At 39.3% G+C, this 27430-nt stretch overlaps 1 long non-coding RNA gene across 2 annotated transcripts; it reads left to right on the top strand.

The window, feature by feature from the left end:
- The first annotated feature begins 1149 nt into the window (after positions 1-1149).
- LOC134484586 (uncharacterized) lies at positions 1150-26602 on the top strand. Of its 2 annotated transcripts, none has more exons than XR_010062065.1 (3): positions 1150-1256; positions 12102-12259; positions 26493-26602. It is a non-coding gene; the product is annotated as an uncharacterized LOC134484586 (long non-coding RNA). The 2 variants fall into 2 exon arrangements; XR_010062064.1 differs by lacking the exon at positions 26493-26602 and adding an exon at positions 23611-23730.
- The last annotated feature ends 828 nt before the right edge of the window (positions 26603-27430 follow it).

The following is a 27430-nucleotide window of genomic DNA, read 5'->3' as shown; positions in this document are numbered from 1 at the left end:
ACATTGTTCCCCAGAATCCATCTTAAAATTCCATCTAATCTCTCTCTCTCTCTCTCTCTCTCTCTCTCTCTCTCTCTCTCTCTCTTTCTCTCTCTATCTCTCTCTCTCTCTCTCTAGAGAGAGAGAGAGAGAGATGTAGATGGAGATGCAGGTGTAGATGTAGATATAGATATAGATGTACAGATATATATATATGTATATATATATATATATGTGTGTGTGTGTGTGTGTGTGTGTGTGTGTGTGTGTGTGTGTGTATCAGCCACCAAAACTAAATAAGATTGATGAAACTTAGAATTGCATGATCAGAAGATATGGATATAGGTCTTTCCTGAGAGACACAGCTAGAACATGTCAAATACAAAAGTGAATGGTAGTAACAAAAAAGTGAACTGAAAGCACATCTCTTGTTGGTAGATTTTTGAGGAAGGATTACACGAGCTGAAGGAGCTTTCAGTCCAATAAAAAAGACAATGCCAACGAACCGGAGTTTACTTGTACTATATGAATATTCAAATATAATACATGGATAGACCTATGGCTCCAACTTCATATGTAGCAGAGAATGTCCTTGCTGGGCACCAATAGAGGAGATGCCCTTGGTCTAAACTAGGTTTTATTACCAATTCAAGGGAATGTCAAAGGGCATAAAGGGAAATTATATAAGAAGTGTGGGGGGACGGGGAGGGATCTTATGGACAGGAAACTGGGAAAGGCAAAAATATTTGAAATGTAAATATGGAAAAATCAAATTAAAAAGCAAAAAAATTGCTAAAAAATAAAAAGAATTAAATATGTTAAAGATATGAAAACTGCCATCTAATCATACATATTGACTGAGAAATCTGAAGGGTCACAACCAGGCAATGGGAGACAGAGTAATATTAGTGGAAAAATGATATGATGAACTATAAACATGTCTCTCTCCCAAATACCAGTAACAGAGACAAACTGCACTATAGGTATCCAAATAATCGAGGAGTTTACTGTGAGCTGAAGAGACAATACTTGTCTTTCACTTCTTCCTTAGGACCTTTTTCTTCTGGGCAAAAAAAAAAATAAAAGCCATCAGCTCTAAGGAAAAGAACAGTGCCCTTCGCAACGCCTGGTTTTTGGGATAAAGATATTAATGATATAAACTCTCTGACTAACAGGAACCACTTGAAGCAGGGAAGTCCAGATGCTTCTGACACGCTCCGAGCTCCGAGCTCCTGATCCCATGTGTGGAAGGCTCAGATCAATTCTATCTCTTCAAGGTAACTACTCAACTCCTACCAAGGACTCAGTGAGATTTCTCTGGGTGGACATATTTCTTCCTTTTTTTTATACCAAGACAGAAGTCCATCTTCATTCTCCCCATCTCTGAGCTTTTCATCCTCTTTATTCTTACTCCCAAATTGATGTTTGCTCTGAACTAGAGGCCAATTAGTAAAACCTATAGGTACTGAAGGAATATACGAGAGGCATTGCAGACATGACAACATGATATCACAGGAGAAACTAGGGATCTCCAAGATACAAGAGATTTTTTCATGGAGGGCCTAATGATGATGTAACTGAGAATTTCCATGGCCTACCTCTAAACAGCTTTCTTTACATTGAGCAGTTTCGAGAGTGCCGTTTCCAGGTATGTGCCCTGTAACACAGGGGAATCCTTTATGTACTCTGTCTCTCTAAAGCTAGAGACTTCCCTTTGCTTCATTACTGTTTACATGTTCTGAATGGACAAAGTTAGTCAGGGTCTTGGCAGGGGTAGAATGATCTAGACACACAGAGTAGAGGAGATACTTCTGGATAATAATTTTATTCCCAGTTCAATTCCTGTGACATACAGTGCAATTTCCTAGGTTTTCTCTGTTTCCTAAAGGACAGAATTTGCCCTACAGTATTTTGACTGAATATTGTATTACACTTTCTTATTGTACTTCTTTTATTGGAGACTTTGTATATATTCCTTTGTATATATATATATATATTTGTTTACTCAAAAACTGTATTTTTCAATTCATTTTTTGCACTGATTTTGGCAACAAAGAGGGTCGAGCTATAGAGTAAATCTAAGACTTTAAATATAGTGTACCTAATTCAAATGATAAACTCCCAAATCATAATTTTATCCCAATATTACCAGACATCAGTAAAGCAAAGGACAAAGTGAAGTACAGATTATGTTTCTTGTAGTCCCATCAGATATCAGTACTCTAATATCTGAATTCCTGAGTTCACAGGGACAGACTTGAGGGTTTTAAATAAATTACCCCGATTCTTTCTTCTGGTAAAACATAAGATTCAGGAGGATGGGCAGGGAGAAAAATCACTTGAGGTCAAGATAAACCTCAACTTCAATAGTTTCATAAGAACAGGAGGGAGTCTATTTGACATTGTCATTTGGTGATTCTACATTCATGACCTAGTTTCCCAGAAAACATGTTAAAATTCCACCCAACATCCTAGCTGTAGGAGCCAGCAAAATCTGTGTGTGTGTGTGTGTGTGTGTGTGTGTGTGTGTGTGTGCATACATTTTCTATATATATTTCAGACACCAAAATTAGATAAGATTGATGATGCTAAGAAGTGCATGCTGTGTGGAAAACAAGGGCACTGGAGAAAAATTCCTGAAGAAACCATGGCCTATGATCTAAGATCAAGAATCAACAAATGGGATCTCATAAAACTGAAAAGCTTTTGAAGGCAAAGGATACTGTGGTTAGGAAAAAACAGCAACCAACATATTGGGAAAAGATCTTTACCGATCCTACAACAGATAGAGGGCATATATATATATATATATATATATATATATATATATATATATATATATATAATCTCCAAACTCAAGAAGTTAGACAGCCACAGGGAGTCAAATAACCCTATTAAAAAATGGGGTTCAGAGCTAAACAAAGAATTCACAGCTGATGAACATGGAATGGCAGAGAAACACCTAAAGAAATGTTCAACATCTTTAGTCATAAGGGAAATAAAAATCAAAGCAACCCTGAGATTTCACCTCACACCAGTGAGAATGGCTAAGATCAAAATCTCAGGGGACAGCAAGTGCTGGCAAGGATGTGGAGAAAGAAGAACACTCCTCCATTGTTGGTGGGATTGCAGACTTGTACAACCCTTCTGGAAATCAGTCTGGAGGTTCCTCAGAAAATTGGACATTGAACTACCTGAGGATCCAGCTATACCTCTCTTGGGGATATACTCAAAAGATGCCCAAACATATAAAAAGACACGTGTTCTACTATTTTCATAGCAGCCTTATTTATACTTTCCAGAAGATCGAAAGAACCCAGATGCCCTTTAACAGAGGAATGGATACAGAAAATGTGGTACATCTACACAATGGAATATTACACAGCTATCAAAAACAATGCCTTCATGAAATTCATAGGCAAATTGATCGAACTGCAAAATATCCTGAGTGACGTAACCCAATCACAGAAAAACACACATGGTATGCACTCATTGATAAGTGTCTATTAACCCAAATGCATGAAATATCCTAGATGCACAGAACACGTGATACTCAAGACGGATGATCAAAATGCGAATGCTTCACTCCTTCTTTAAAAGTGGAACCAGAATACACTTGGCATGGAATAGGAAGGCAAAGATCAAATGAGTGGCAGAAGGAACACCCATTCAGAGCCTGCCCCACATGGGGCCTATACATATACAGTCACCCAATTAGAAAAGATCGATGAAGCAAAGAAATTCAGACTGACAGTTACCACATGTAAATCTCTCCTGAGAGTCACAGTCAGAATACAGCAAATACATAGGTGAATGCCAGCAGCAAACCAATGATCTGAGAAAGGGAACTGCGTTGTAAGAATCAAAAAAAAGGACTGGATGACCTTAAAGGGGCTCGAGACCCCATATGAACAACAATACCAACCAACCAGAGCTTCCAGGGAGTAAGCCACTACCCAAAGACTATACATGGACTGACCCTGGACTGTGACCTCATAGGCATCTATGAATATCCTAGTAAGAGCACCAGTGGAAGGGGAAGCCCTTTGTCCTTCTAAGACTGAATCCCCAGTGAACGTGATTGTTGGGGGGCTGGAGGTAATGGGGGGAGGATGGGAAGGGGATCACCCATATAGAATTGGTTATACAATGGACACCTTTACATACTACATCGCCCTAAAGTTAGAAACTACTTCTTGCTTCATTAGTGTATACATGCTGTAAATGTAGAAGGTCAGGCACTGGGCATGCAGAGAAAAGATCTAGGAACATGGGGTGAAATAGATTCTTCTGGACAATCATTTTATTCCCAATTCCATTCCTCTGACATACAATTCAATTTCCTAGGTTTTCTATGTTTTCCACAAGCCAATATTTTTTCTACAGACCTTAATTGAATGAATTTCACATTACATTTTCTTATTTTACATTCCTTGATAGGGGACTTTATAAATATATTCCTGAATGTGTACTCAAAACTTCTGTTTTCCAATTCCAATTTTTTAAATAATTTTTTCAACAAAGGGGACTCAGCTATAGAGTATAATAATTTAAATATTATGTACCTACTTCAAAGAATAAACTCCCTAAACCTTATTTTATCCAAAAATTACCAGAAATCAGTAATGCAAAAAACACCATGGAGTATAGAATGCAGTTCTCTAGTCCCATTAGATATCAGTTCTCACATATCTACCTTCCTGTGTTCCCAGTCCCAGACTTGAGGGTTATGGATGTTCTACCATGATTATTTCTACAGGCCAAACAATATTCAGAAGGATCGGCTGTGAGAGGAATGGCTTTAGGTCCACTAAAACCTCAATACCAATATGTTTATATGAAAAGGAGGGAGTCTATTGGTCATATTCATTTGTGGATTATAAAATCTTGACCTAGTTGTGCAGAATCCATTTTAAAATTGCACCTAACCAGCTGTACGAGCCAACAAATGTATGTTTACTAGCCACGAAAACTAGATAATGTTGATAAAGCTAAGCAATGCATTCTGCAAGGAAGCTGATATAGATCTTCCCTGAGAGACACAGGAAGAACCTGTCAAGCAGAGAAGTGAATGCAAGTGGCAAACCAGTGAACTGAAAACAGACCTCTTGTTGGTATATTTTGAGAAAGAATTAAAGGAGCTGAAGTGGTTTTCAACCCCATAAGAACAACAATGCCAATGAACCAGAGCTTTCTGGGTCTAAACCAATATTCAAAGTCTAAATGGACAGACCTATGGCTCCAACTGGATATGTAGCAAAGGATGGCTTTTTTGTGCATCAACAGGAGAAGCCCTTCATCCTCCCTGGGTTTGACTCCCAGTTCAAGGGAATGTCAAGGAGCAGTAAGGGACATTGTAGAAATGGGGAGAGGGACAGTTTAGGGATCTTATGGGCCGGAAATTGGGGAGGAAATAACATTTGAATTGTAAATATAGAATTATCCAATTGAAAAAAGGAATAAAATTTGCTAAAAAAATAAAAGAAATTAAAGTAAAGAAATCTGCCACCTAATCACACCTACTGATTCAGAAATCTAAAAGGTCACTGTCAAGGAATGGAACTCAGATTATTACTAGTGAAAAGACTGAGATGATGAAGTTTCAACTAGAAACAATTCTATCTCCCAGATATCAATGTCAGACACAAACTGCAAAATAAGACCAATTTTTCCCTAAGTTTCAAACCACAGATGAAAATCACCACGTGATTCAGGTAGTCTCTTTACTCTCCTTAAAACAAACTTAAGCACCTTCTATTGTTGTTGTAAAAATTAATAAAAATAAAAAATAAAAAATAAAAATGAAACAGTAAATGTTTTTCTCTGGTTGGTTTACCCTGCTTGGGTTCCACACCTCAGTGCCCCAGATATCTGCTGGATATCTTGGCAGAAACACAGCCCAGCCACACACTTTCTTACAGTGAGACTCTTACATATAAAAACACACCACACAATAATCTTATTTCCAATTGGTAAGATATAATTGCCCACTTAAACATACAAAGCCCGGTACCATCTATCCCTTGCACCTTATATTTACCAAGTCTCCAGCTTCTCCCACAACGACTCCTTGCTTCTCCTCTCTCTCTCTCTTTCTTTACTCACTCTCCCAAATATATCAACCCTTTCATGCTTTAGTTTCTCTTTCTCTTACAAAGACTCCTAGCTTCTCCCCTCTCTCCATCTCCTGTCAATTCTAACTCTTCTCAGTTCCCCATCCTGTCCCTAAACCGTTCCCTTCTCCTCCTAGCTTCCTTCTCCTCCCCTATCTCCATCTCCTGTCTCTTCTAACACTTCTCAGTTCCCCATCCTATCTCTAAACCATTCCCTTCTCCTCCTTGCTTCCTTCTCCTCCCTTCACACTCCCAACTGTTCCATCCTCTCCCCCTCCTGCTCAGGTTCCACTGGCTCAACTGTCAGCAACTGTTCTCTCTAACCCTATTCTCTGAATCTAATCCCCCTCTTGCTCCTGACATTTCCCTCTGTCCAAATCTCACGCTCTTGCCTTTATTTAACAAATTCAGAGAAAATTTCAAGGCAAACCACAACATTCTATCAATTCTAAAATCAATATGCAACTTAAAACTCAGGGCTTTAGCCCAAAATATATCCATCACTTAAGCTCTCTACCCGGAGCCACAGATTTTTCTTTAACCTTAATAACTTCTACAATATATGTCTGCATTCACTCTGCCTGCTGTTACAGACATTTATCACAACTCTCAACTTGGTGGTAGTGACTAATTTTTCCTTATCTAAGTTCTGAAGCTTTTATGAAAATACCCCCTGTTTCAGGAAATGTCCCTACACTCTTCTTTCTAAAACCAAATTTTATCACTTTTTAATAATACCTTTAATAATGAAGTACCTTGTGTAGCTAGGATTTAATCCCAAAATTCACTTGGAGCCCACCTTAAAAAGAATATGAGTATCCTGAAAAACTTTCTAAACAACTTTCTTTAAAAAGCAGCTTTAATCTCTTAACTCTCTGAGCTGCCCTTACTTATCACAGAGCAGCGGACCTACAGCCTGTCAGTACAGGCTGCTTCGCTTTTTCATTGTTTGAATTCCTGGCCTTAAGTTATCACATGCCTTAACATAGAGCCTGTGTCCTCTTACTTAGAAAATAAAACTTTTCAGTAAACTCTAAGGATTGCTATTGGATTCTTGATCATCACCTTGGTTCATGATCTGTTGTAAAAAGAGAAAAGAAAAAAGTAATGTTGCCTTTTACACCGCTAGCACTGGCACCATATTGTCCCATGATATCTGGTAGATATCTTTGGGAAAACACATCCCCACTCCTTGGCTGCCCAGTGTCTCTTGCTGCCACACACTTTCCTATCCTCAAACCCTCATGTAAAAGAACACACAACACAATAATTTTGACCCAATTAATAAGATATAATTGCCCACTTAAACAAACAAAGCACTTTACCATCTATCCCTTAGGAACATTAATACCAACCTGTAAATACAGAGAGCAGAATCTTGACTTCACCTTCAATGGCTTCTCACCCTCTCCTCTTCCTGTCTCTCCCTTTTCCTCTAGTCTCCTCCTCTCCTTTCAAACATCTCTCCCGCCCATCCTTCCTTCTCCTCCAATGACAGGATTCCTTCTATCTTGTTCCTGCCCCTCACATGTACTTTACAAATTCAATGGGAGGTGGTTCTTGTGAAGTCACCTGAGTTTTGAGTACAAGACTAGGCAACTATCCTTGGGCCAGTGGATTTAGCATCAAAATACAGATAACTTCAGGGCAAACCACAACAAGTAGCTTTGATATCCTAGTGAAATCTTTCAAGCCGTTAAAAATTGCAAATGTGAACATGTACTAATTTTCTTCTCCTGCTTGATGGTGAAAAAAGTGGTACCCAACACTGTATGAGACCTAGTATTACATAATACATGTAGAGAAAACAAATTACTCCCAAGGCCAACGTAACTTCATAAGTAAGCAATTTGTTATAAAGTAACAAAGAACAAACAAAGTACTTTTTTCAGTTGGTTTCCCTTCACTGTAGGCAGCAATTTGAATTTCTAGAGCAATGGTTAAGTATTGTATTATTTATCATTAAAAGTACCCTCATAAGAATCTTAAAAAAAAAAAGAAATCTAAACATCTGTATAAAAACGTCATATCTGCTTTAAATGATCAGAATATACGTCTGTGATTGGAAATCCTTATTAAATCTTATCAGGAAGCTGAGGGTAAAACTGGGTCAGAAATGAGTCATCAACAGTCCAGCTTCTGTGACAGTCACACCATTACCTGTACCACCATTGTTCTTGATCCCTGACCTTAAAAGGTCCCAGCCTTTCCGAACTTCAAATTGTTCCATTAATATATATATATATATATATATATATATATATATATATATATATATATATATATATTACATCAGAGACAGTAGTGAAAACATCTTAGCCAGCTTCACGAACAATTTTATTTTCCCAAAAGCTTTTTAAGGGTTGTGGTCGTCTCTGACCATTGTACATTTCTTCAGGCAATGATGGAAGCACTGATCTGCCCCAGAGGCAATCCCTAAATGACCTTGACCACTGTTATTGCCAATACCAATGGTGCTGCCTTGTGAGTGGTGGGAATCTCCATGAGGATTTCCATGCACTTCTTAGATTAAGAGAGATATGAGTGGTATAACCGAGCAACACTCTGCATGAAGTCCTCGTTGGGTTCATGACTCACCAAGGTCCAATGAGGCTGTGCTGAAGAGTGGGCCATAACCCAGGAGTTCTAAATCTCTATGCCATTTCTCCTTCTCAGGCCTTGGCCATACTCCATGTTAGAACCAAATTTGAACCATTCTTTTATCATGGATAGAATTTCAAATACTCTACTGATAGTGGGCATCCTTACATTGTCCTTGACTTTAATGGAATTGCTTTATGTTTCTCTCCATTTAGGTTGATGTTGGGTACCGACTTGCAGCTCATTGCTTCTATTATGTTTCTGCATAGGACTGGTATCCCTGCTCGCTCTTATCCTTTTAACATGAAAAGGGTTTCGAATATTTTTGCAAGCCTTTTCAGCATCTAATCAGATTATCATGTGATTTTTTTCTTTTATTTTCATTAGGTAGTGCATTATATTGATGGATTTTCAGAAATTGAACCATCCCTGCCTCCCACTAGAAATTAATAATTGCACAGCATAACCTACAGAAGTGTTCTCATATTCACACACATACTCTAACAGCTCCTCCAAAAAACAAAAACAAAACATGTTAACAAAAAAAGCCATGCACCCTACAGAACATATCTAATACTCACATACACACTCAAACATCCCAATCGAAAAAAAAAAAAAACCAAAAACATGAAATCAAAAAAAAAAAAATAACCATGCTTCGACAACATCAAAATAGGATGAACTAAATATCACTTATCATTAATGCCTTTAAGCATTAATGGCCTCTACTCAATAGTAAAAGAACACAGGCTATCACAATGGATTTAAAAACAGGATCTATCCTTCTGTTGCACTCAAGAAACACAATCCAGCAACTGAGATAGACACAACCTCATACAAAGGTGTTTGAAAAGCTTTTCCAAGCAAATAGACACAAGAAACAAATGGCGTAGATATTCTAACATCCAGCAAATCAGACATGCAACCAAAAGTAATCAATAGAGTTGGGGAAGGACAATTCATATGCATCAGAAGAAAAATCCACCAAAATGCCATCTCGATTCTAGATGTCTACATGCCAAAGACAAAGGCAGCAATATTGCTGAAGCTTAAATATCAAATCGAACCTCACAAATGAGTAGTAGGGAATATCAATGTCCTACTCTTACCAAGGGCAGGCCATTGAGACAGAAATTAAAAAAAAATGATGTAACTAACACGGGGTTCAATTAAGTTGACCTCACTGATATCTACATAATAATTCACCTGAATACAAAAGTAAACACTCTCCTTTCAGTACCTCATGGAACCTTATCCTAAACTGACCATGTTCTCACACTCTAAAAAAGCCACAAGGGATACAGAAAGACTGTGCTAACCATTGTATTTTCTCAGATGACAATGGATTAAAACTGGACTTCGACAATAAGAAAAAGTGTATAAACTCATTGAAATTCAATAACTCGCAACTGAAGAACCATCCGTTCAGAGAAGACATAAAAAAAAGCATTCCTAGAATTCAAAGAAAATGAAGGCACAGCTTCTCCAAACTTAAGGGAAATAAAGAAAGCATTGCTAAGAGGAACATGCATATGCAGCACAAGGCGCTTTCATAAAGAAACCAGAGAGAACCAACACTAGCAACTTCCCAGCACACCCTAAATCTCTAAAATAAAAAGAAGCAAATACATATTAAAGGAGGAGACAGCAAGAAATAATCAGACTCGGGGTGAAAGTGGTACATCAGAAACAAAGAATACAAAGATCAACAAAAAAAAATAGCTGGTTCCTTGGGAACATCAACAAGACAGACAAACCCTAAGACAGATAATGTACTAGGAGGAGAAATAGCATCCAAATCAGAAATGATCAGGGAGCCACATCGATGGACACTGATGAAAGTCACAAAATCCTTAGGTCTCACTTCAGAAACCTGGTGGTTACACAATTTGAAGCTCTGAATGAAATGGATGATTTTGTAGATGGATAACACTGACCACATGTAAACTGAGGTAAGATAAACTATGTAAATGGCTCTACAACACCTAAAGAGACAAAAGAGTAATTAAAAGTTTCCCCACTGAAAGAGCCACAAGGCCAGATTGTTTGAGCACAGAGTCCTACCAGATTTTCAAAGAATTCTCAACATACTCCAAAAAACAGAAAGAGGAGGAAAATTGCCAAACTTATTCCTTGACAGCACAGTCACCCTGACACCTAAATCACAAAAGGACTTAACACAGCAAGAATTTCAGACGAACTTCCCTTAAGAACATAGGTGGAAAAAATACTAGGTAAAATTATAGAAAACAAAATCCAAGGACACATGAATATTCCATCCAGTGCCATCTAGTAGGCTTCCTCCTGTAGCTGCAGGAGTGGTTCAGTCTATGAAAATCGATCAAAGTGATTCACCATATAAGCAAACTGAAGTGTAAAAAATTCTGCCCTCAGCATTTCACATTAACTTGTGAGCTACACATGGAGTTAAACTTTGTTTAATTTGCATATAAACCAATATATATATATATATATATATATATATATATATATATATATATATATATATATATATATACCTAGCTATACTACTCCTGGCCTTATAACTGAAAAGACCTCTGCCATACCTCAAGGACATGTGCTCCATAAGTTTCCTTACTTCTTTCTTCATAATAAGAAGGAAATAGAAATAATCCAGATGCTCCTCAACCAAAGAATGGCTACAGAAAATGTGGTTCATTTATAGTATGGAATACTATGCAGCTATGAAAATAAGTACATTGTGAGGATTTAGTCAAGTAGATGGAATGAGAAAGTATTGTTCTGAATGAGGTAATTGAGACAAAAAATAACATGTACATATTCACTTAAAAGAAGGTATTAGCCATAAAGTACAGAATTCACAAGCTACGATCTATGGAACCAAAGAAGCTAAACAAGAAGAAAGGCCTAAGAAAATGCTTAAATTTCACTCAGAAAGATGAATAAAATAATGAGAGTAGGCAGATGGAAGGAAAGGATTGGGTGGTGAGAGGATGGGAAGGGAAATGGGGTTTGAGAATCATTTCTTGGGAGAGACGGGCAAGAGGGACAGACGGCAGGAGAATAAACTGAAATCAGTGACTGTCCAGGGTGGGTGATATCTGTATTATTTGCCTGCAATCTGGGATGTGTGAGGCTACCCCAGCATCCATGAGGGTGACTTTAGCTGAGATTCGTAGCAGTGGGGATACGGGTACTGAAATGGTCACTTTCCATAGCCACAGAGGACCCAAGGTGGAAGGATAATAACCCAAACACACTCCCAAAATTTTGACCCAGAATTTGACCTCTCTATAAGAAACACAAGTACAGAGATGGAAGAGGAAATGAGGGAATGGCGACAAGGTAAGTGGCCGGATGTGAGACTTATCCTATGGGCAAACGGCAAACCCTGACATTATTAATGGTCCTTTCTTATGTTTGCAGACAGGAGGGTAGCATTATTGTCCTCTGCAAGACTCAACAGAGCAGCCGACTGACACACGTGCACAGACATACGGCCAAATATCGAATGGAGCTCAGTGAGTCTCACTGAAGGGCTGAGGGAAGTGCAGACAGAGACAGAGGAGCACAATGATCTTCAGGTGGGGTCACTAAACCAGTCGCTTGTCTGTGGATCCTGTTCTCCTACCCGGGCTGCGTTTTCAGGACCTGGTGGGAGACGATGAATCTAGTTGAGTAGAGACTTGATGTGCCAGGGGAGAGGGTGAACCCAGAGGGGTCCTCCACTCTCTCAGATAAGAAGGGGAGAGGATAGAAGGAGGGAGTATAAATGGTAGGAGCCTGGAGGAGTGTGGTTCCAGGGCAGCATTCAGAATGCTACCTGGTGAATAGATGCAACCATTCTAGCAAGGGACTCAGGCATGACATCACTGGGAAGGGGGCGGGACATCATGGGTGTGGGACATGACATCATGGTGGTGGGGCATGACATCACGATTATCCATCAGAAGTAATTATCTGGCTAAACATTCATCACGAGTGTCAGCTCCACAGGCTCACTGAAGATCCTAAACCATAGTTGTTAGTGAAGTTATATATTGAAAAACCCAGTCAATATCTTATCTTGTGTCCTTTCACCTGTACCAAATCGTTTGATCTCTTTGTTTGACTCTTGATAACTGTTTTGGAACCTCTTGGAATGTGTTCTGAGTAGGATTAAGTCTGTTTACTCTCTCAGAACAATTAAATGGTCACACCTGGGAGACTGGCAGAGTTGTCACTGGAATTTTGACTAATAGAAAGAGACTTATAGCAGTCCCACTATAAAAGAGCTTAATAACCATTGATATAATTTTAAGAATTATTGTAGGATCGTTATTAAGACTAAAGAATTCATCTACTTGTCTGTATACTAACACTACGGGACAGTACAACTTCATAGGCCTGCAGAGATGTGCTCCAAAGGTGCTATAACTCAATTATTGTTATATATGTCTAATAATAACAACAGGAATAGCATTTTAATAGCAGGAAACTTTCCCAAAATGAATCCATTACAGCCTTGCTTAATAAGGGTGTACCAGTTGTGGATTATAAAGTAATCCGATGCTGTTCATCTGAGGATGATCACCTGCCAGTTATTAGCTTGTCCAGTCATGGCTCCTGACACTTTCTTCTCAGTCCCACATAGTACCTTCTCCAAAACTGACAATATGATCCATCACAAAACAGGCCTCAACAAATACAAGAAGACTGAATTAATCTCTTGCATCCTATGAGATCACTAAACACTAAGAATGGTCTTCAATAACAACAAGAACAACTAAAGACCCACATATACATGGTAGCTCAGGAATGATTTACTCGAGGAGAACTTGTTCAAGGAAGAAATAAAGAAAAAATTAAAGACACTTTTGAATTTAATGAAAATGAAGGCATAACTTGGGAACACAAAAAAGAAATGCTAAGAGGAAAACTCATAGCTCTGAGAGCCTCCACAAAGAAACAATTGCTATGATCCACTAGTAGTTTGACAGAACACCTGAAATCTCAGAACCAATACAAATCCAAATACACCAAGAGGACTATACAGCAGGAAATAATCAAACTCCAGACTGAAGTCAACCAAGTAGAAACAAAAGGAATTATATAAAGAATCAACAAAACCAGGAGCTGGTTCTTTGAAAAATCCAGAAATAGGTAAATCCTTAGTATTCAAATTAAAAATAACAAAATCAGAATTGAAATAGAGATATAACCATAGAAAATGAGAAAACTCGAAAAATTATCAGATCCTACTATAAAAGCCTATGCTTAAAAAAACGGGAAAGTAAGGAATAAATGGATAATTTTCTATTCAGATACAAGTTACCAAAGTTGAATCAGGATCAGATAAACCATCTAAATACTCCCATAACTCATAAAGTAGTAGAAGCAGTCATTAAATATCTCCCAACCAAAGATCCCAGGACTGGAAAGGTTTAGTACAGAATTCTCTCAGACCTTCACAGAATACCTAATACCAATATTCTCCAAACTATTCAACAAACTAGAAATAGAAGAAACACTATACAATTATTTCTCTGATGCCATAGTTATGCTTATAACTAAAGCAAACAAAGACCCATCAAAAAAAGAGAATTTCAGACCAATTTATTCATGAATATCCCTGCAAATATTCTCAGTAAATTTCTTTCAAACCAAATCCAAGAACACATCAAAACAATCATCCATCATGATCAAGTAGGCTTCATCCTGGAGATACTGGGATTGTTTAATATACAGAACCTGATCACTAATCAAACTAATCCCACTATTAAAACAAATTCAAATAAAAGAAAACAATTAATTATCTCATTAGATGCTGAGAAAGCATTTTACAGTTAAAAGTCTTGGAAATATCTTAAATTCAAGGACCATACTGAAGCACAGTAAAAGCAATATACAGCAAACCAGTAGCCAGCATCAAACTAAATGGAGAGAAATTTAATGCAATCCCACTAAAATCAGGAACTAGACAAGGACACCCACTCTTTCCCTACCTTTTCAATATAGTATTCGAAGTCCTAGCCAGAGTAATTTGACAACAAATGTAGGTAAACAGACTAATATTGCAAATGAAGTATTCAAAATGTCACTATGTGCAGATGATGTGGTAGTATATTTAATTGGCCCCAAAATTTCCACCAGTGAATTTATAAGCCTAATAAACAACTTTAGCAAAGTGGCAGGGTAAAAAATTGATTCAAACAAATCAGTACTCTACTCAAAAGAGAAATAGACTGAGAAAGAAATTACAGAAATGACACACTTGACAACAGTCAAAAAGCATATGAAATACTTCAGTGTGACTCTAACCAAGCAAGTGAAAGATATATATGACAAGAACATATGTCTCTGAAGAATTAAATTGAAGGTCTCAGAAATTAGAAAGATCTCCCATGCTTGTGTATTGACAGGACAAATGTTGTGAAAATGTCCATTTTGCCAAAAGCAATTTACAGATTCAATTCAATCCCCATCAATATTACAAGTGAATTCTTCACAGACATAAAAATGACAGTTTGCCAATTTATTTGGAATAAAATAAATCCCAGGATAGAGAAAACTATTCTCAAAAATAAAAGCATTTTGGGGAAATCACCATCCCTGAGCTCATGTTGTGTTACAGAGCAATGGTGATGAAAAACTGTAATGTATTGGTATTGAGACAGGCAGGTAAATAAATGGAATAGAATTGAAGATGCAGAAATGAACCCACACAGCTATGGCCACTTGGAAATTGATAAAAGATCTAAAACCATTCAGTGGAAAAAACGATAGCATTTTTTAAAAAATTGTGCTGTTTCACCTGAAGGGCAGAATGTAGAAGAATGCAAATTAATCCATTCTTATCTCCTTGTACAAAGTTTAAGTAAATGTGGATTAAAGTCCTCCACATAAAGATCACCAGTGGAACAGGAAGCACTTGGTCCTGGTAAGACTGAAACCCCAGTGAATGTGATTGTTGGGGGAGGGTGTCAATGGGGGGAGGGTGGGGAGGGGAACACCCATAAAGGGGAGGGGGAGGGCTTAGTGGGATGTTTGCCTGGAAAACTGGAAAGGGAATAACACTGGTAATGTAAATAAGAAATACTCAAGTTAATAAAAAAAATTAAAAAAAAGATCTCCAAATAAAACCAGATACACTGAAACTAACTGATGAAAAAGCAGGGAAAAGCCTTGAACACTTTAGAATTGGGGAAAATTTCCTGAATACAACACCAACGTCTTTTGTTCTAAGATCAAAAATTGAAAAATGAAACTTCATAAAATTTCAAAGTTTCTGTAAGGCAAAGGACACTGTCATTACTTCCATACAGCAACTAACATCTTGGGAAAAGATATTTAAAAATCCTATATCCGATGGAGCACTAATCTACAATATATACAAAAAATTCAATAAGCTATCCTTCAGAGAACCAAATAACACTATTTAATAGTGGACTACAATTCTAAACACAAAAATTCTCAACTGATGAATATTGAATGGCTGAGAAGCACCTAAAGATATTTTCAACATCCTTTGTCCTTGGGGAAAAGCAAATCAAAACAATCCTGAGATTCTACCTCATACCACTCAGAATGGCTAAGATAAAAATGTCAGGTGACAAAAGAGGCTGGCAAGGATGTGGAGAGAAAGGAACACTCTGTCACTGTTGAAATTGCAAGCTCTTTAAATACTCTGGAAACCGGCTAGAGGTTCCTCAGAAAATTGAACGTAGTATTTACTACTTGAGAACCCAGCTGTACCATTCGATGGCATATATCCAAAACTTGCTCCAACCTACAACAAGTTCACATACACCACTATGTTTATAACAGCCTTGTTTATAAATGACAGAAGCTGGAAAGAGCCCACATGTCCCTCAAAAGAGAAACAGATAAGGTGGTACATTTACACAATGGTGTGGTACTGAGGTATTAAATAGAATGACTTCAGGCAATTCATAGGCAAATGGATGAAACTAGAAAATATCATCCTGAGTGAAGTAACCCTAACACAAATAAAGGCACATGGCATTCACTCACTGGTAAGGGGGTAATCTCTCGAATTTCTCAGATACTAAGGATGTGACAGGTTCCCTGGACCTAACATTGATGACATTAGCCAACATACACAACAACAGTGATATTGAACCTGAAGACACCACCTGCAGTAGATAGACACGGTCCACAGTGCAAGAATGGGACAAATCACCCATCTCTTATTAAATCACAGTTATCCCTGTCTAGTGGAAATGCAGGGCAAAAATGCAGCAGAGGCTGAAGGAAAGGCCATCCAGAGATCTGCAGACACCAAACTGGACACTGTTGCTGATCTTGAGATCTGCTTGCAAACTGGAGTCTGGTATGCCTAACCTCTGAGAGGCTCTGCCAGCACAGCCAACCATTGAACTGAGCCTAGAGATCCCAATGGAAGATGTAGGGGAAGGCCTGAAGGAGCTGAAGGGGATTGTAATTAGAGGTCAAATAACGATATCAATTAAGCAGACACCTCAGAGCTCCCATGGCCCTAACAACCAACCATAGAATGTATATGGTCTGGTACCCTACATATGTAGCTGAGGACTGCCTCATCTCACATCAGTGGAAGGGGAAGCACTTGGCCTTTAGATGCTTGATGTCCCAGAGAAGAGTGATTCTAGAGGGGTGAGGCAAGAATGAGTGGGAGATTTGGGGAGGCACCCTCTTAGAGACAAAGTGGAGGAGTATACTGTGGGGTGGTTTATTAACAGGGACTGGAAAGTGGTTAATATTTGCAATGAAAACAAAAACAATGATTAATAATACTAATAATAAAGGAGTGGCATTTTCCATACATTATTTTACTGCACAGGTTAGCTTGGAACATTTATTGTTGCCTAGATGCATATTTCTTCCTACAGTTTCTGATTTCTTGTTTTCTGAGGAGTGTAGCCTTAGGTCTTTCTCTTCATTCAAAGAAGGCATAACACTTAACTCCTTTCTCCAAGCAAGGGTGATTGTAGATATGTCTGTAAAAGGCAGGAGCCATTTCTACAATCTATTTGGGGGTCACCAAAAGAATTAATTACAAGCAAAATTTGTAACACGAACAGTATGTGTTCAATAAACTTACTAGTATTGAATGCATCCCAGGATTTCTAGCCAGGCAACTGTGTACGATAACAAGAGACATTTAGAATTTCAATATATGTGACTAGAGAAAATACATTCCATTGAGTAGCATACTCAATATTTCAAAAATATCATCATGGAAATAATATTAAGAGCTTTAGGACAAGAAAAAATAATGAACACCAAGTCACAAGCATCACAGAAACACCTGGAAGTCACATGGAATTCTAATATCAATCACATGCATTCTATGCTCTATTCATATCCTATCACATGTTCATTCCCTAACACAGTCCACCAGTGATTTTCTAGTCCCTGCAGTCTCTGAGGAGCAAGGGTCTGGATCAGCTTTTCACATTCGGCTTTGAGGCTCCAAGACACATGACTGCACCACTGATGGCCTCCAGTTTACAGGGAACTACCCTGTTTTAAGAGTCGCTTGACTGCACAGTGTCTTAAGCACTCCTTGCCCTTTCCGTTCATGTTGATCCTTCCAGAATCCCTTGTCTTGGCCCCTGACAGTGTGCACAAGAGCAGATAGCACTCTGGATTCAAAGGAGGAGTGTCGACAGGGATCCTCCCCATTCAGGAAGCTTGGATGATCGCCCGCTACTACAAGCAAAATTGACAAGTGAGGCAGCTCCTGACTGGGCCGTGAAGACCTCGCGACTGCCTCGTGCAGACCTCGCGACTTCCCGGTGCAGACCTCACGACCCCCCGTGCAGACCTCGCGACTGCACCATGCAGTCCTCGCTACTGCCCCGTGCTAACTCGAGGACAGGCCCTCTCGAGCTTTGGTTGTTTCCTGAGATCAATGGTCACTCGAGATTTCCCTGCTTTGCCTTCCGGACTTGTCCAAAGTTCTCGGGAGAGAGAGCAATACTCAAATGATACAGCTCAACTGATGTTCCTCACCACTGGGAAGTACATTCACTGCCACTTCACGAGTAGTAGCCCATTTGCCATTTCTTGTTCAATTTCCTAACGACTAAAAGGCCAGATGTGTGGAGAGAGGCCAGTGAGCTTCATCCCGGACTTTACCCTCTGACCATGCATCGCCGATTTCCCAGCCTCCTCGGCCTTTGAAAGCCTTTAGAGTCCCCCAAGATGATTATAACACCGGACTCCAATGGGGGAAGCACTTTAAGGGTTCCCAGTGTTCGCCACCTGAGACCGCCTTCAGTGTCCCCCAACCGGATTATAACTTCCTACACCAGTGTGGGAAGCAATTGAACAGCAGAGACCCGAGCGACTTTGTACCTCCCGGACTACTTAGACGCACTCGGTACAAGTTCAGATGCACAAAACCCTATGAAGACCAGAGATTCAAAAAAACCTGATATTCGTGCTACAGAAAAGCTACGGAAACTCGAAGATCATATGAAGGCTTCAGTCAGTAAGGGGGTCCTAGACCACAGAGCGGAACTGACAGAGAAGAAGAAATGGACAGTTCCACTTCCTCTGAGGGTTCCTGAGGGCATGAGTAATTCACTGACCAAGGATAGCAGATCACTGAGTAACCCACTGACCAGGGATACCAGAACATGTGCTTACATCCTGCTACCAGAAAAAGAGTGGCCGCATCTTTAGTGCTCATTCTTGGGAAGATGAAAAAAAAAAAAGTGGGTTATTTCTACTGGGTTTGAAGAAAATCTGGACTTTGACGAGTTGGTAGCCAGAGTGCCTGCAACATCTACAAAACACAGTACTGGAGAGAACACTGAAAGATTCAAAGTAGATTACACTGTGCCTGGGCCACCTTCTGCTGACTCTTCTACTGACAAACTTGGACAGGTAATTTCCCCACACTTTCCAGGTTCCCAACATCCTTCCCTATCTAGACATGGAGAACTTGATCTCCCATTTTACCCCAAGATATTCCTACCCACCCAAGACTTTGCGGAAATAACCAAATGTTTCCAATGTTCTATAGGGTTATTCCACATTTGCCCAAGTGTCCAAAATTCTTCCCACAGATACTGAAGGGAAAATGATACATTCTCCTCTTCCAGAAGGAGTGTTTTTTTTTTTTCTTCAATCTTTATTAACTTGAGAATTTCTTATTGACATTTCAAATGTTATTTTCTTTCCAGGTTTCCATGTTAACATTTTCCTAGCCCCTCCCACTCCCCTTCTACAGGGGTGTTACTGTCCGATTCTCCCCCACATTACTGCCCTTCTCCCAACAATGCCATTCACTGGGGGTTCAGTCTTGGGAGGACCAAAGACTTCCCCTTCCACTGGTGCCCCTACTAGGCATTCAGTGATTCCTATGATTTTGGAGACCAGGGTCAGTTCATGTAGTCTTTGAGTAGTAGCTTAGTCTCTGGAAGCTCTGGTTGGTGGGCATGTTATTTCACATGGGGTCTCAAGCCCCTTCAGTTCTTTTAGGCCTTTCTCTGATTCCTTCAACGGGGATCCGTTTCTCAGTTCAGTGTTTTGCTGCTGGCATTTGCCTAAGTATTTACCATTATCTGGCTTTGTGTCTCAGGAGAGATCTACATCCAGTTCCTGTCAGCCTGCCTCTCTTTGCTGCTTCATCCATTTATTTAGTTTGGTGGCTGTATATGTATGGGCCCCAATGACTGTTCCTTCATTCTCTTCTCTAAACATTGACACCCTGTGCCCTACTATGGGTATTCTTGTTCCCCTATTAAAGAAGGAGTGAAGCATCCACATTACAGTTATCCTTCTTGAAATTCCTGTGGTCTGTGCATCTTGGGAAATCAGAGCATTTGGGTTAATATCCGCTTATCATTGACTACATACCATGAGTGTTTTTCCTGTGATTGGGTTACCTCACTCAGGGTGATATTTTCTAGTTCCATCCACTTGCCTATGAATTATATGATGTCATTTTTTGAGAGTTGAGTAGTATTCCTTTGTGTAGATTTATCATATTTTCTGTATCCATTCCTCTCTTGAAGGGCATCTGGGTAATTTCCATCTTCTTCTGTGAATATAGTGGAGCATGAGTCTTTGTTGTATGTTGGAGAATGTTTTGGGTATATGCTCAGGGGAGATATACTTGGGTACATAGATAGTGCAATGCCCAGTTTTCTAAAGAAGCTCACAGAATGATTTTTACCAGTCTGCAATCCCACCAAAAATGGAGGAGTGCTCTTTTTTTTCTCTATATCCTTGCCAGAATCTGCTGTCACCTGAGATTTTTTTTTTTTTTTTTGTAGCCATTCAGACTGGTGTGACGTGGAATGTCAGGGTTGTTTTGATTTGCATTTTCCTTATGATTAAACATGTTGAAAATTACTTTTTTTTCTCCATATTTATTAACTTGGTTATTTTGTTTTTTAACATTTCAATTGTTACTCCCTTTCCCAGTTTCTGGACCAACATCCCCGTATCCCATACACATCCCCTTCTATATAGGTGCTAGCTCCCCTTCCTCCCTCATTAGTGCCTCCCCAAAACAATCCCATTTAATGGTGAATTCAGTCTTGGCAGGACCAAGGTCTTCCCCTTCCACTCGTGCTCTTCCTAGGATATTCATTGCTACCTATGAAGTTCGAGCCCAGGGTCAGTCCATGTATAGTTTTTGGGTAGTGGTTTAGTCTATGGAAGCTCTGCTTGGTTGACATTGTTGTTCAGATGGGGTCTCGAGCCCCTTCAAGCTCAACTGATTCCTGATTCCTTCAACAAGTGTCCCGTTCTCAGTTCAGTGGTTTGTTGCTGACATTTGCCTGTTTATTTGCTGTATTCTGGCTGTGTCTCTCAAGAGAGATCTACATCTGGATCCTGTCAGCCTTCACTTTTTTGCATCATCTCTTATCTCCTTAGGTTTCTGTATATGTATGGGCCACATGTGTGGGAGACTGTGAATGGGTGTTCCTTCTGTCTCTGTTGTAAACTTTACTTCCCCATCCTCTCCCAAGTATATTATTGTTCCCCATTTAAAGAAGGAGCAAAGCATTCACATTTTGGTCAACCTTCTTAAGTTTCACATGTTCTGTGCATCTAGGGTAATTGGTCTAATACCGACTTATCAATAAGTGCATACCATGTGTGATTTTCTGTGATTGGGTTACTCACTCAGGATGATATTTTCCACTTCCATCCATTTGCCTATGAAATTCATAAAGTCATTGTTTTTGATAGCTGAGTAATATTACATTGTGTAGATATACCACATTTTCTGTATCCATTCCTCTGTTGAAGGCATCTGTGTTCTTTCCAGTTCCTGGCTATTATAAATCAGGCTGCTATGAACATAGTGGAGCATGTGTCTTTGTTACATGTTGGGGCATATTTTGGGAATATGCCCAAGAGAGGTATAGCTGGTTCCTCAGGTAGTTAAATGTCCAATTTTCTGAGGAAGCTCTGCACTGATTTCCAGAGTGGTTGTACCAGTCTGCAATCCCACCAACAATGGAGGCCTGTTCCTCTTTCTCCACATCCTTGCCAGCATCTTTTATCATCTGAGTTTACATCTTAGACATTCTGACTGGTGTGCGGTGGAATCACAGTGTTGTTTTGATTTGCATTTGCCTTAAGACTAAAAATGTTGAACATTTCTTTAGGTGTTTCTCTGCCATTTGATATTCTTCAGCTGTGAATTCTTTGTTTTGCTCTGAACCCCATATTTCAATAGGGTTATTTGTCCCCCTTTAGTCTAACTTCATGATTTAGAGTTTGACAATCATTATCCTAAGGATCCTTTGCTACAATTTTTTACTGAGCATCCAGTGATCTTTCCTCAGGTCACTGCCTCAGAGCATTAGATATTTATACAGATGGCTCCAAAACAGGTGTAGGTGCCTACATGTTTGATTCTCAAGAAACAGTATTGATTCAGTACAGTCCAGGAACACCCCAAATCACAGAATATAAAATGGTATTGGAAGTTTTTAAAATATTTATTGATTCTTTTAATTTAATTTCTAATTCTGCTTATGTAGTTTACGCTCACTTGAAATTTCAGGGCCAATTACTTCGACTAATACTGTATGTCAAATTATTTTCGAATTACAAAAATTGATTTGGGTCAGAAAAAATAAGTTTTTCATACAACATATCCGAGCTCATACTAATTCGCCTGGTCCTATGGACAATAATAACAACTTGGTGGATGCTAGTACTCGTAGAGAATTTATTTTTCATGCAGCTCCAGTTGATCTTACTAGAGAATTGCATCAAAAGATTCATGTTCCTGCCTTTACAAAAGTTTAACATCTCTAGGGCTACAGTTCGTGATGTGGTGTTAGTTGCCAGAATTGTGTTCAATTTCACCACCCTTGTCATGTGGGGATTCACCCTTGTTGTCTGATCCCCCTAAAACTTTGGCAGATGGATGTCACACACATATTTCAATATGGAAATTTAAAATATGCTCATTTTTCTGTTGATACTTGTTCTGGTATTATACATGCTACTCTGGTGACTGGTGAAAAGGCTAGTAATGCCATTAGTCATTGCTTAGACACATGGGTGGCCTGGGAAAGCCTGATAGTGTTAAGACAGACAACGGGTCTGCATACACAGCAAAGTCCTTTAAGGAATTTTGCCAGACAATGCAGGTTTGTCATACTACAGGATTACCATACACTCCCTAGTGGCAAGGAATTGTGGAAAGAGCACATTGTACCTTAAAAGAGCTTATAAAAAGCAAAAAGGGGGATTTGCCAGTGGCCAAACACCAAAAGAAGAACATTCATTAGCTCTTTTTACTCTAAATTTCTTAATTTTGTCCGTGCATGGCTGCTCTGTCACGGATTGCCATGCTGCTACTACACCTATGAGTAATGCAGAAGAAAAGTGGAAGGAAGTATTAACTGGTGAATGGTGTGGGCCATATCTTGTGATTTCGAGGTCTAGGGGAGCTGTTTGTCTTTTTCCGCAGAACTAAGAAAATCCAATTTGTACCTGAGCACTTGACTCAAAAATTGCCTTCTGCTCTCCTGAAGATGAGACTACGAACCCTACTATAGCTGGGAATGGTAATCCAGGTTGATTCACTAATCTTGTGGGCTACTGCCAGATCCTGGCCAGTACGCATGCCAGTTCATAGCAATTCATCTGTTTTGCCAAACTTTTCCTCTGCCTCCTGTTTGTGTGATGCTCCCTGTATTTTGCCAAATGGAGAAATGCCCCAATGCTATGCAGCCATTAACTTTTCTCTGTCGCAACCTTATGTTTTATTTAAAGAACTCTTCCCTGCCTTGCATTTGGTTGCGTAGAGCCACATTTCAATATTCAATATAATATAAGCTCTAATGTGAGCAATATACCCATTTGGTATCTGGCCTCCTACTAGTTAATCAAAGGATAGATTTAGTTCAAGGACAAATTGAAGCACCTTACCATATTACGCAGCTGTCCTGCTTTTCTTCCCATAGAGGCTTATGCATTACTCCTTTGCAAGTTAACTTTTCTCAGCATTCTCAACAGAGCAAAGAAATCTTGAATTATCTGAAAGGGAACTATTCCATGAAAGCAGAGCAACTATCAAGACAATTGCTGATGTAGATTGCTGACTTAACAGCACTAGGTTGGACCCTATCACAGTTGAAGACTTTACGTCATGGATTGCCAATGCTTTCTCCCTTTATTATGGAGTGGGCTTGTATGTTTGCCTGGGGAGATGTTTTCCTCCTTGGATGCAGAGTATGTCTCTAGCTTATTGGCCATTTAAAAAGATAACATGTCAGACAAAAAGCGGTTGTTTACCAGGCTATGATCGTCTTTGAAAATGGTGCTTCTCCCAACATAGGGATGGCCTCTTTATAATATTAAGTGTTCGCCCTAGATCATTTTTGTCATTGTCATGTGGAATCATTGTATCCAGAGATGGGTAAATATCCTCGAGTTCGGTCCAACCTGAGACAGGAGGCCCAGTGGTTGTATGTGAACCCAATGATGGGTAAGTCTGAGTCATCATCAGGAATGACCTAAGACAGGAGCAATGAAAAGAATGATGTTACACCCAGATCTAGACCATTCATATTATTAAACAAAAAAGGGGGAGAAGTGGGGAGCAGCATGGTAAAACAAAGATGGTGCAGACATCCTGTCCCGTGTGGTAGTAAATGACTTATCGAGGATGCATAGGCTTGTCCACTTGCCAGGGCGGCCTTATGCTAATGAGGTAATCCAGAGCCCTGCTGTGGTGAACAACGGTATTTGCATACTGCTCATGCATGGAATTTGCACCTGGCATCAGTTGGATGGGACAGGAATGTGCTAATGAAGGATTCATGCTCTGCCAATCCATGAAGGACAAGTAGCAGAGTAATAGTGGGGTGATTCGTGATCCACCAATCCCTGAAGGACAATTAGCATAACCACAGCCTCTTCTCTACATAAGGCGAGCGCTTTTGCCGCTCGAGTTCCCCTTATCAGTAAAGAGGTGATCCCGCAATAAAGGCTGTTAAGAAGAATCCCACTGTGTTGCGTATTCCTTGCCAGCTGAGGTGGACGTGACACTTCAGAATAAAAGTCGTAGAAAGATCAGGAATTGTAGGCCCATTTCTAAACATAGTGAAAGAAATATACTGTAAACCTCTAGATAACATCAAACTAAATGGAGAGTAACTTGAAGCAGTCTCACTAAAATCAGGGACTAGATAAGGCTGCACCACTTTCTTCCTACTTATTCAAAACAGGACTCCATGTCATAGACAGAGAAACCAGACAACAAAAGGAGGTCAAAAGGATACAATTGGAAGGTTAGATATCAAAATATTACTATTTGCAGATGATATGATTGTATACTTAAGTGACCCCAAAAGTTCCACCAGAGAACTACTTAATCTGATAAATAACTTCAGCAAAGTGTCAGGGCATAAAATTAACTCAAACATACCAGAAGTCTTCTTATCCTAAATGGATAAACAAGCTGAGAATGAAAATAATGAAATCATACACTTCACAATAGTCCCAAATAATGTAAAATATCTTGTTGTGTGATTTACCAAGAAGGTGAAAAATGTGTATGACAAGAAATTCAAGTCTCTGAAGAGAGTAATTGAGGAAGAACTCAAAAGATACAATGAGCTTCCAGGCCCATGAATTGACAGAATTGATATAGTAAAGATGACCATTTTGCCAAAAGCAATCTACACAATCAATGCAATCCCCGTCAAAATTACAATTCAATTCTATAATAGAGAGAGAAAGAGCAATTTTTAAAATCATTTGGAATAAGAAAAACCCATGATAGGTAAAACTATCCTCAACAATAAAAGAACTTCTGCGGGAACCACCACCCCTGAACTCCAGCAGTATTACAGAGCAATAGTGATAAAAACTCCATGGTATTTGTAAGGGACAGACAGATAGAGAGTGAAAAAGAATTGAAGACCCAGAAATGAACCCACAAACCTTTCACTTGATCTTTGTCAATGGAGATAAATCCATCCAAAGAAAGAAACATAACATTTTCCGAAAAGAGGGCTGGTTGAACTGGAAGTCAGCATGAAGATGAGTGCAAATTATACCATTTTAAGAACATGTACAAAGCTTAAGTACGAGTGAATCAAGGACCTTCACATCAAACCAGATACACTCAAACTAATATGTAGGGAGCGGCTAAAGATGGCTCCGACATCCGGTGATCATTAATGATAAACAACTACAAGGTGCATGTCGTGACATTTCTCCAGCAGTTATCAGACTGGAGTAATATTCATGTTAATAAGGTATTTCATACTCCACCAATCCCCAGAGAACAAATTTACAACCACAGCCTGTCTTGTATTTAAGTCAGGTGCCTTTGTTCCCCAGGGTCCACCATATCAAGAATGAGGTGTTCCTGCAAAAAAGGCTGTTGAGAAGAATCCAATGGTGTTGTGTCTTCCTTACTGGACGACGTGGGCGCTACAACTTGTACGGGGACCCAAGAAAATTCTCTTTTCTCAAGTGGATTCGGAACTTTTCAGCCTCAGGACTGTGACGTGAGGAAGTTTCTTGATGGGACGATAAAGCTCCTGGATAAGGGATCATAAAGCTCCCAGAAAAGGGACGATAAGTATCCCAGATAGTGTCGATCAAGTTCTGGTGTATTAGGGACTATAAAATTTCCCTAATGGGAAAATAAGTTTCTCTGGAGTAAGCAGAGACGATGAAAGCCTTGTTTTACAGGCAAAAAGGTGAGTGAAACGTGGCAAAGTTTTTTTTTTCCCCAAATAATCTTCTGTGGGTTGTACTAACACTTTTGCCTTTTACCCTTTTTGTGTGGTGGTGTTGCTACTGTTTGAATTGCCACCATCCAGGCCATGAATACATGTGCTGGGTAGAGACCACTAATGATGAGCTACAAACTGGTGTGTAAATAAACACTCCAGCTTGCCCTGCTCGTAAATCAATAGTAAATAAGGTCGTAGATCATGGGAAACTCACACTCCACCCCATCCTGTCAGCTATTCAGGAGCTTGTTGGTCAGCGTAAGCTTAAAATCAAAAGGAAAAGAGACAAGGAAACTTGAGGAAGAAATCACTCTTAAATAAAATTTCCTCAGATAAGGCCTCTGGCTAAGGAGTAAGTGTAGTAGAAGGAAATTTAATTTTATGGACCCTGCTCTAGTAGTGGTGTGTTGGTTGATTCCCAATGTTAATTTTTGAAACATAGTGTTTTATCTGTGCTTTTGTTCCCAGCCCACACAGTAGGGGGGAGCAAAACTAGCTGCGGAGCTGCTACAGTGAACATGGAAACTTCTCAGTCTC

The sequence above is a fragment of the Rattus norvegicus genome, assembly GCF_036323735.1.
Source record: "Rattus norvegicus strain BN/NHsdMcwi chromosome Y unlocalized genomic scaffold, GRCr8 chrY_unlocalized_13, whole genome shotgun sequence".
Lineage (NCBI taxonomy): Eukaryota > Metazoa > Chordata > Mammalia > Rodentia > Muridae > Rattus > Rattus norvegicus.
The sequence above is the reverse complement of the archived record's forward strand: the minus strand, read 5'-3'. Positions and strand labels throughout refer to the sequence as shown.